Source organism: Cebus imitator, unplaced genomic scaffold (genome assembly GCF_001604975.1).
Source record: "Cebus imitator isolate Cc_AM_T3 unplaced genomic scaffold, Cebus_imitator-1.0 Scaffold230, whole genome shotgun sequence".
In the NCBI taxonomy this organism is placed as follows: Eukaryota; Metazoa; Chordata; class Mammalia; order Primates; family Cebidae; genus Cebus; species Cebus imitator.
In genome coordinates, this window is record NW_016107545.1 from 1,458,246 (window position 1) to 1,469,881 (window position 11,636).

Genomic DNA, 11,636 nt, shown 5'->3' on the forward strand with positions numbered 1-11,636 from the left:
AAAAGAAAAAAAAAACCTCATTAATTCATTAATGCTGGCTCAGACGTTTTGACATTACCCTCGTTTTTATAGGTTCTTACAACAGAGATAAGTTTTCAGAGGCCAGTGTTAGCATATTTTTCTAACAATTAATTACTTTCCTAATGTCAGATGTGATCTCAATCATTCCCTAATGCCACACATTTTATTAGTTTTGTCTATCATATAGGGTTACTTATTTTTTTTTTAAAGGGCTGAATGAAACTGAAGTGTAATTCCTTTCCACGTGCCCAGCAAGAGAGTCACCATTCTTACTGAAGCTGAGAAGGAAGTTCAAGAATGAGGAGGAAAACTCTCTCTGATTTTCTCCAAAGAAGCTAATTTATCTACAGCCATCTCTTCTCGTGTCTTTACCTTTATTATTAAACACACACATGCACACAGGCACACACACAAACACACACACACATTTTCTTTTGGTCAATCATTCAAATGGTTTCACTGTTTCCTTGGTTTCTTCGAAGATTTCATGTTGGTTTTATTTGTTCTCTCAGTTGCTCCTGTGATTTCCTTTGAACTAATTTCTCTATTTCCAGTTGTTTTCGTTTTTCTACCCAAGGTTGCTCTTTTGTTCTATTTTTTTAAATTCTCACTTCCAGAATGCATGTAAGGTGATGTGTCCTCTACACGCTGTTTCTGTGCCTGTCTCAGGATCTATAGGCCTTGTTTTCATTGTGGCTCAACTCTAAATGTTTCTACTTTGTACTGTAGTTTCCTCTTTTATATAAATTCCAAATCTATGAAGGTTTGGTTTACTTTTAAAGTGTGTTTTCAGCACTTTGGGAGGTTTGAGGCAGGGGGATCATTCGAGCCTAGGAGTTCAAGACCAGCTTGGGCAATATAGCAAAACCCCATCTCTACAAAAAGTACAGAATTAGCCCGGTGTGATGGCATTGGCCTGTAATCCCAGCCACTTGGGAGGCTGAGGTGGGAGGATCACCTGAGTCCAGGTGGTTGAGGCTGCAATGAATCAACATTGTGCCATTGCACTGTAGCCTGGGTGACAGAGTGAGACTCTGTCTTGAATAAAAAGTGTCTTCATAGAGGAGAACAACACACTTTTTGGCCTACCACAGGGTGAAGGATGGGAGGAGGGAGAGAATCAGGAAAAACTATTAATGGCTACTAGGCTTAATACCTGTGTGATAAAATAATCTATACAACAAGCCCTCGTGATACAACTTTACTTACATCGTAAGCCAGCATATGCACTCCTGAATTAAAATAGAAGTTAGATAAATAAATATCTAAAAAGAATTTGTAGGAATGAAATCTACTGCTCAAAAAATGTTTTGTTTTATATTAACTGTTTAAAGTTGTTTTTTTTTTTATCTCATTAGAAATGCTATTTTGTGTTTAGAGGAAATGCATACTTTTTCATTTAAGGGAACTGGTTTTATATAAGTCCTTTAGTTTAAATTTGCTCAACTATTGCTTATTCTTACTCATTTACATTTGTTTGGCACATCAACTTCCAGGTAAGGTATGATAAACCTTTCTACTTTTATAAATTATTTGTTAAATTCACCTAATATTTCTGACAATACATATAGCAACTTACATTTAAATTACATTCTTAGTTAATTAGAATTTTGGACTTCTCACAAACTTGTAGGTTGTTACTTACATCATTATTTAGTACTCTATTTGTATCCCAGAACATTTTTGCCTGGAATACTATTTTCTCTGGTGTTTAATAAAACTTTATCAGGTTTTCCCTGGCTGGTATTTATTGTACACAATTCTTCTCTTAGTTTTCTTGTATTCTGTCCATATCATTGTATTTTTTTTCTTCAACTTTCATGTTAGGTTCCTGGGATGAAATCAGGATGTGCAGATTTATTACATAGGTAAACGTGTGCCATGGTGGTCTCCTGCACAGATCAGCCATCACCAAGGTATTAAGCCCAGCATCCATTAACTATTCTTCCTGATGCTCTTCCTCCCCCATCTCTCCCCCTCCAACAAACCCCTGTATGTGTTGTTCCCCCATTTATCCATGTGTTCTCATCATTTAGCTCCCACTTATAAGTGAGAAAATGGGTGTTTGGTTTTCTGTTTCTGCATTAGTTTGCTGAGGATAATGGCTTCCAGCTCCATCCCTGTCCCTGAAAAGGACATATATAATTGTATATTTAAATGACTTTTGTACTATGCTTGATTTTTTAAATCTAAATATTAGGGCACTGTAGCATAATTTCAAATTATATGTACTTAACCACCATAAACTTAAAATATACAATGCCCAATTATTATAATTATATATTATTATTACTTGAAACTTTAGCATCATTTGATTTTTAATATTTTTAAATTAAATCATTAAATTTATCATATTTTAAATGATTTTCACTATTCTATATTTTTAAAGCTTGCTTGAATTTACTCACCAAGTGCTATCTAGACATGGGCTTAGAAAAATTCTGCTTGGGGTTTTGATGTAATTCGTAAATCTGAAGATGCATTTTAAAAAATGAATTTTAGATGATGCTTAGATTCAGCTCCTCAAATGCTGCTCCTCTTCATTCTTATTCTCTCTCCTTACGGAATGCCTGCCTGTTTTACCCTTCATGTCTCTTAACTTCCGTGGAATATTTTTCAGGGCTTTGTCCCTCTGTGTTGTGTTTCAGGCAATTTCCTCAGATCTATGTTCCAGTTTGTTAGTCCTGTTTTCCCCTAAGTGCTTGCTTTTTAAAGAGGAAAACTACATCTCTGGGTCTGTCTCTGTATGCCCCTATATCTATATCCGCCCCCACCTACTCCCACATCTATATGTGTATATTCATATGGAGGCACATACATGTGTACACAGTCATGCTCCCTTATCTGCAGAAGATACAGTTTGAGACCCTCAGCGTATGGGTGAAACTGCAGATAGTATGAACCTTACTTATATTGTATGTTTCCTATACATATATAACTATGATAAAGTTTAATTTATAAATTAGGAAGTTGGATATGGTGGCTGTCTGTAATTCCAGTGTTTTGGGAGGCAGAGACAAGAAGGTTGCTTGGGGCCAGCAGTTTGAGACCAGCCTGGGCAACAGAGTGAGACCCTATCTCTACAAAAAATTAAAATTGTAAAAGTATAAATTAAGCACCATAACAGACTAACAATAACAACAGTAAAATAGAATAATTATAACAATATACTGTAACACGAGTTTTATGAATGTGGTTTCTCTCTCTCTTAAAATACCTTACCATTTTTGAACTGTGGTAACTAATTCCAGTAAAAGCTAAACCCCAAATAAGGGGGCCTTGCTGTGTTCATAAAGGAATAATTAAACAAATCTTTAAAAATATTATTAGTAGCAATAATTACAGTGGTTAACACACAGCTCGGAGTCACCCTGAGCCCTTCTATAAACGTAGTAGCAGAATTATTATTACTTATTTTTTTCTAAGCCCAATTGTGTGTCTTGCACACATGATGCAAGACACTCATTGAATTCCTTGCAAAACAATTCTGAGGGCAATGCCACTGTAGCGCTTATTTCAGAGGGGAGAAAACTGAAGTGCAAAGGATCTGTAACTCAGCCCAGCTCACCCAGGTAGCAGAAGTCAGGGCTGAAATGTGGCCTGAGCGTGGGCAGAATGCACGGCCGGAACGCACGGCCTGCCATGCCACAGTCCTGAACCCAGATCATCAGTGGAATCCGGCTTGATTGATGAAACATGAATGAATCCTCACTAGTCACATCTACCGCTTCCTGCGAACCTGCAGTCAAGACCTTGCAGGACTTCAGGGGAGTCCCCATGCACTCCCAATACGGATAGGCGGGTCGGATCGTTTCCGCGCATGAAGGTGGAAAAAAAACGGAGGCCGTGGAGGGGTGGAAAGCCCGCGGCCGCAGCCGGGTATCGCGAGAACCAGACGCCGGGGCCGGGATTCTCCTGAAGGTGGCAGTAGAGAGCGCCGTTTCCGTGATTGTCAGCCTTGCTGGCCACGCCCACCTGAGCTGGCTCTGGAAGATCTAGGGAGAGCAAGGTCCACGGGATTTAACTCCGGGGGCGGGGCAGGCCGTGTTCACGCAGGAGTCTCGCGAGAGGGACGCGCCCGCAGCACCAGCGCGGGACGCGGGGCTGTGCGGGGGAGTCGGTCTCCCGTGGGCAGCCCTCGCGGAATGCGCTCAGTACAGTGTGTGAAGCCGTGTCTACACCACTGAAACGGAATATCGGCGGAGGCTGGGCCATCTGTGAGGAAAGCGGTTTAGTTGCCTCACAGTGCCGCAGGCCGCACGTGAAGCGCGGTACCAGCATTGGCTTCTGGTGCTGGCCTCAGGACGCTTCCAGTCCTGTCGGAAGGCGAAGCGAGCCAGCGCCTCACACGGGCAGGGTGGGCGCCAGAGCGAGAAGGAGCGAGGCAGTGGGAGAGCGAGAGGGGGAGGCCAGGCCCCGCTCAACCATCACCAAGAAAATGGCGCCGTTCCTGAGGGATCTGCCGCCAGGATTCGAACCCAGACGCCGCCTCCAGCATTAGGGGTCACGTTTCAACATGAGACTTGGAGGAAAATGCCCAAGCTGTAATTACCCCAGATGGCATGGGCTATGCCTTCCTTGCCAGTGTGCAGGTGTCAAAGAGGAAACGGAAAACATAGGCAGTGGTGTGCCATAGGTAGGTCTACCACGTGTTCATGTGGGGGAAGGGACAAGGGCGGGCAGGTGGGGTAAGACGGGGAAAAGGATGCAGAAAAGCCCTTTCTCCCATCAGAACCTCTCTGGAAAAAAACTAATGTATTGGTCCTGAGATTCCCATTTCTGTGCTCTGTGTGTGTGTGTGTGGTCTTCTCATACCGACTTTGATTTCTCTTTGTAAAGGAAAACTGAAGTCTAATGCTGGAAACCCACTGGCCCTTGCAGAGTTTTAAGGAGTAACGGTGTTGATGATTCTCTTGTTAGCCTAACATTATCTTTGTTCGTTTCAATTGATGAGGCACGTATCCCAGGGGCCCACCCAGGGAAAAGAAAAGCTTCACAGTTAAAATCTTAATAGGAGAAATCAAAAGAGGCCAATGAGGTTTTTTTCCTTAGACCCTTGAAATGGAAGAGACAGACAATGCAGTCAGAAACAGTGCTCTCTCTGCTTGCACAATTTTCAAAAGCATAGTCAACCCATCTGCAAAGATACTTCACCTGCAAAATGTTAAGTATGCATCTCATTTTGTTCCAGAAAAAGAAGCCAAAGACAAACTTAAGTTGCTTGGAAATAAGGATAAGCACTTCAGAAGCCCTAAATGAACAGAGATAGAGTTGATATTTCTTACACTTCTTGCCAAAGAATAAAGAATGCATGTCATTCCTTGTACAAAGACATCATCCATTGATACAGTATTTTTTCATGGGCTAAAAAGCATTACTTTAATCCATATATATTGAGGCTTTTCTCTGTGTCGGGTGCTGTTTTAAGGTCTGAGATGCAGAGGGGGAACAGTCTCAGTCCCCTTTGAGACTAGTGTCACACAGCAGACATGCACTCTCTGCACAGTGGCAGCCTAGCAGTTGAGTCTCTGTTTGATGGAAAAGAGTGTTTTCTTTCTCATTGAATTGATGCCTGTATTAGCTCCTTTTGCTACAGCAAAAAATTACCACTAGCCTAGTCTTACAACAGCACACATGTATTACCCGCCAGTTCAGAAACCTAAGGTGGGTCTCACTGGGCTAAAGGAAGGTGTCTTTGGGGCCCTATTTCTTGTGAGGCTCTCGGGTAGAATCCGTCTCCTGGCCGTTTTCTGCTGCCAGAAGCTGCCAGTGTTCCTTGGCTCATGGCCACATCACTCCTCTCTTTGCTGCCTTCATCACAGCTCCTCTCACTGTGACCCTCCTGTCTCCTTAAAATAATGACCTGTGATTCCAGTGGATCCACCAGGGTAGTCCAAGCAAGCTCCCTGTCTCTCAGTTAGATTAACCCTGATCTCAGTAACATCTTCACAGTCTCTTTTGCCATGTAAGGTAGCCTATTCTTAGGTCCCAAAGATTAGAACATCTTTGAATGTTTGGAGACCAATTATTCTGCCTGTGTATTGGGGAATCAATTATTCTGCCTATCACAGAGATCAGTATTTAAATACCAGAACATTTACCATGTATACTTTTGGCTAAAATATGGGCTTCAGTTAATAATAATAAATACACCATGCTAATAATATGCCATACTAATTCATAGTAATTATTGCTAATACTAATAGCAATGTATAATACTATACATATGTATATGTATTATTAGTGCGTATTATTATACATGACTGTGTAATTATTACTAATGTTAATAGTAATGAATAATGTATATTAAACATACTATTCATTAGTATAGCACTATACATAAGTATAGTGTTATACATATGCATAATAATTAATAATATACTATATTAATGAATAATAATAATTATACTAATGCATAATAATTAATAATAATATACCATACTAATGGAAGATGTCAATAATAGGGGCACTTGGTGTCCCCATTGGTTTTACGGGAATTCTGCACTATCTTTGCAGTAATTCTGTAAAGCCAAAAATAAAAGTATTAAAAATGACATTTCCTGCTGCCTTGAAAATGTGGAAAATCAATAAACAGTGGGACATGCCAGCATAGAAACAGTTGACTGTATGAGTCCAGGCTCATCTCTATTGGGACACAACCCTTTCCATTAATTGAAGTCCCTAAAATGACTTACTTCATTCACTGATGCCATTTCTCTGGCGGTTGTTGGAATTTGAGATTGTGACTCTTGAATAAAGTAATGGAACAGACAATTATGTAATTACCTCTGCGCTCTGCACCACGGAGAAGGCGGTTCGTGAGTTCCCAGTGTGTTCTTGAAGGGGAATCTCTTCTCAGGCTCAGGTCGGTCCCTCAGAGTCCCTCCAAGTCAGATGGAGAGTCAACGACTGATGGTGCAGGCAGGTGAAACTTCTTTTCCTCACTGTACTTTACAGATTCTAGTAATTTCAGGCTCTGTTAACTAAGGATGCGTCTTTGCTGGTCGATGTCCCTATTTTTCTGGTTAAGTGCATTTGTTTCCAGGAGCTGATGTGCTAAGAGAATTGTTGCCTAAGATCTGGACAAGTCATCCAGTTATTGTGTGGGAGGGAAGGGGAAAAGGAGGCGGGTTGTTAAAAGCTGGTGAAAAATATGCCTGTGGCTAAGAATAATGTAAATCCTGGTATTATAACTTTAAACCAGGTGCTGAGCCATTACAGTATTCAATTATTTTGATGCTTCAAGGGAAATGTTTCCAGGTCTGAAATTCTAGTCTATTTTACATTCAACAAATGATGTTGTGTTTTCATGGAGTGATGCCCATTTATGAAGGGAAGAATTCATGTCATCCAGCCTTTTCCCTGCCTGCCCTAAGCACCCCCGTTAATACACCTGTTACTAATATAAGGTAGTCACATTTAATGTTATATAAAGGGGAAAGGGTCTACAGCCGTCTGGGGAAACATTGCAAGGTCAGGGAAGGCCACATCAGGAGAATATCGGCCTTTCTTCCTATTTTGAACTAGGAATTTTGAAACTGTAACAAAATTCTGTCATTTTCCTTATCTTTCTTCCCACCAATAGTTGCTTCTTAGCTAAGTTAACCTTGTCTCTTAACCTTCCCTGATGAAAATTAAGAAGCAAGAACAGAGGGTCTGACTATCCAAAAGCCAGATGTGATTTTCTAGGTTACACATAAAATATCTGCCTTATAATAATGACTGTCCTTTGCTAAACACCTTTCATGGGCAAGATACTGTATCACATACTTTTCATGTAGTATGCTACTGACTTCTCATCAAAATCCAATGATGATGTTAACCCACATTTATCTAGTGAAGCAGTCAGCAAGCTACATCGCTGAGGTCCAATCTGCCCCCCTGCTTGTTTTTGTAAATAAAGCTTCATTGTAACACAACTGTACCCATTAATTTCTATATTTTATATGGCTATTTTCTCATAAATAGGAAAGAATTCAGTAACTCAGTGGCTGCAATTCTGTCCTGGTAGCCAGGAATGTAGAAAGTATTTCAAAGCCTGACCTTTTATAGAAAAGCCCTGATCTAGTACCATGTCTTAAGAAATACCTGCAGATGAGAAAATGAAGGATACAAGGAGTTAACTTGTACAAGGTCAAAGAGCTTACAGATAGCAGAGACAGCAATCAAATCCAGCCCTCTACTCCACAGCCGGTTATCTTTATACCACAGAATGTGCCAACCACCTGCACTCAGCAGCCCAATCTATTCTCCTACTGCCAAACTTCTTGATCAAGTACATGTGTATATTCTTTCCAAAGAGATGCAATGTGCATGCAAAACCATTGGTTCATAGGAATTCAATATATATGGGCCCGTATCAGCATACAGACATGTGCTTTGTAACATGAGGACATTATAACCTTAAAACTTAGGTTTCTGTCATTTTTCTTCATCTGAATCATTTCTTTCCTAATTTATTTCCCACACTTACTCATTTAATAAACTTTGAAATCAACTCACTCATACTTATGCTTAATGAGAACAGTGCAGGCTCCCCAGGGCTCCAAAGAGTTACATTAGTTAGTTTCCTTTTAAAGACATATCATATATTTCCAATAATTTTATTCTAGATGGGAGTAGGATGTGTTTCCAATAGAATAAAGCTTTTGGCTACCTGGAAGTATCACAAGTGAGCTCTGTGTTGTGGTACTTAAGAGTGGGGCTGGGGCTCAGCTGCTGGGGTTTGAATTCAATGCTTCATTGCTTAATGGCTCTGTAATTCGAGAAAGTTAGTTAATTTATCTAAGCCTCATTTTCTTTGACTGAAAGTGAGCACAGTCAAGTGCTAGATAACCATGCCTGTTACATATTAAGAACCATACATGACTGCGCTGATATGTGAGGGAGGTAGAACTGTGTTTAAACATATTCCTGTATTGCACAACTCCATAAACTACAAGGATTATCAGTCTCCTCAGGGCATCTGAACATTGTAATTATGATCATGTTTCTTCACAGTGTGGTGAAATTTGTAGATAAACATAAGACCTGCTGCAGTCTGTAAAGCTATTAGCTCCTACATTTAATGGCCCAAATGGAGATGTTCTTGGAGGTCCCATGCCTGCAGTTTCTGCATTATTTTCTTCCCTTCCCTCCCTACCCCCCTTCCTCCCTCCCTCCCTCCCTCCCTCCCTATCTCCCTCCCTCCCTCTCTCCTTTCCCTTCCCTTCCCTTCCCTTCCTTTCCTTTCCCTTCCCTCCCCTCCCCTCCCCTCCCCTCCCCTTCCTTCCCTTCCCTTCCCTGTCCTTTCCTTTCCTCTTTCCCTTCCCTTTCCCTTTCCCTTTCCCTTTCCTTTCCCTTTCCTTTCCCTCTCTGTCTCTCTCCTCTCTCTCCCTCCTCTCTCTCCTTCTCTCTCTCCTCTCTCTCCTTCTCTCTCTCCTCTCTCTCCTTCTCTCTCTCCTCTCTCTCCTTCTCTCTCTCCTTCTTTCTCAGAGTCTCGCTCTGTCATCCAGGCTGGAGTGCAGTGGTGTGATCTCAGTTCACTGCAACCTCCACCTCCTGATTTCAAGCAATTCCCCTGTCTCAGCCTCCCGAGTAGCTGGGACTATGGGCACGAGCCACCATGCCCGGCTAATTTTTTGTATTTTTAGTAGAGATGGAGTTTCACTGTGTTAGCCAGGATAGTCTCCTGACCTCATGATGCACCCGCCTTGGCCTCCCAAAGTGCTGGGATTACGGGCATGAGCCCCCGTGCCTGGTCTGTTTTTGCATTATTTTCTGGAGTTTACATATTGATCATTGTCATTTCATGTATACTTTGCTCTGTTTCATTTTGTAATTTGCTATTTCTGATCCACTGTGGGTTTGTCAACCAGAAAACCAAACTCAGAATTTCATGTGCAGAACAAGTTGTTAGTTTTTCATAGATGAGCTTTAGAGTTTGCACGAGGTATTTTCATTTCAAATTTTCCTCCTTTGATCTGGATAGTTGAGGAACCACAGGTTTCCTAGGCTCATAAAGACATTTAGTATCCCCCAAAACCTGGGCAGCCAAAAGAGAACACTGACTCACTTGACCGTGAATCTCCAGGTGATGGCCAACATTCACATTCGCATATTTTCATGGTCGTGCACTCAGGCTCCCCTCAGAGAATACGGGCCCGGTGCTTTCCATAAAACCCACAACTGGCAATCCTCATCCCAGCCAGGGAAACCGTGCTGGATTTCTCATGAACCAGCACATTCCATTTACGACACCTGGTGATTAATCTCACCACCTCGCTATGAGTACCATCATTGCCAAATTACAGCATACTTGGAGACCTAATTACACTCATTGATTCAATTTTAGTGTGACTGAGTTATTGACATGGATGTGAATTAACTTATTTTTCTGCAGCCAAAGGCCAGTAATAGAATTTAGAGAGAAATTATGTCTAGGTAACACTCAGCATGGGTGAAGTGTCTGATTTCAGAGACCTAACACAACAAGAGGGGGGGTTTCCTGGGGCTTGCCAGTGGGTACAGGTTCTCTAGCATATTATCCTCAGCTGTCTGCAGCACCTCGAATGCATGATCTATCAGGGTAGTTGAAAACTGCAAAAGAAGTAAGAAACAAAACGTGATTTTTTTTTTTTTGCATGGGTAGAGCTATTTAGAATCCTAGGAAAGGAATCTGTTTTATGTCAACAAAAATCAAGCACTTGCTTTATTCCTCAGGCCAAGGATCCATATATTAAATGTGACAAAATACAACTGGTTCAAACATCATGCTAAGTGAAATATGCCAGCCACAAAAGACAAATACTGTATAATTCCTCTTATATGACGTACCTGTAATGGTCAAATCCATAGAGACAAAAGGGAGAACAGTGGTTGCTGTGGGCAGGGGAGACATGTGTAGCATTTCAGTTTTGCAAGATGAAAACAGTTCTGGAGATTTATTGCATAACAATGTGAATGAACTGTACGCTAACCAATGATTAAGAGAGTACATTTTTATGTTATGTATATTTTACCACAATTTAAGAAACCACACAAAGTTTAGTAGCTTAAAAGACAAAACCAACCAACCAAATATGAAAACAATAACTGATCCAGACAATAAATCTGAAGTCACTGGATGCTTTTAGCAGGGATTGCTTCATGTAGCGAATTAAGGTTGACCCAACAAGGGAAGGACTGAGCAGGCAAGGTCAAAAAGGCTGATGGAAATTTTGCAAATTATGTTGGAACCCAAGTGGCTGATGCCCAGGGAAAAGTCAGGAAACGATGCCACTGCTTCATCCTCACCATCCACCAATGCCCACATGCATTTCTGCACCTGGCACTGGAGACCAATGCCTTCTCTGCTTTTCTGCCTCTCAGACCTCATGCACCTGACATTCACTTGCAGACACAAATTAGAACTCCACTAGCAAGGCAGCCTAGATCATTCTAGATCATCCGTAGATAGAGTTTTGGAAGCACTAAAGCTTAATAAACAATCAGGTGCAATCTCCACTGTATGTATATATATATATATATATATATATATATATATATTTTTTTTTTTTTTTTTTTTTTTTTTTTTTGAGGCAGAGTTTTGCTCTTGTTCCCCAGGCTGGAGCGCAGCAATGTGGTCTCTGCTCACT

At 41.1% G+C, this 11,636-nt stretch overlaps 1 long non-coding RNA gene across 2 annotated transcripts in view; it reads right to left on the reverse strand.

The window, feature by feature from the left end:
- Positions 1-7,144, reverse strand: part of LOC119466802 — a 15,333-nt gene extending 8,189 nt beyond the window's left edge. Inside the window, exons 1-3 of one of the 2 annotated variants that reach the window (XR_005195282.1) lie at positions 6,808-7,144; positions 3,741-3,936; positions 2,113-2,147 (exon numbers count right to left, since the gene is read on the reverse strand). This is a non-coding gene — a long non-coding RNA (uncharacterized LOC119466802). Of the gene's footprint in view, positions 1-2,112; positions 2,148-3,740; positions 3,937-6,807 lie in introns of those variants that run through there. The other variant, XR_005195283.1, reaches the window with a different exon arrangement.
- Between the last annotated feature and the right edge of the window lie 4,492 nt (positions 7,145-11,636).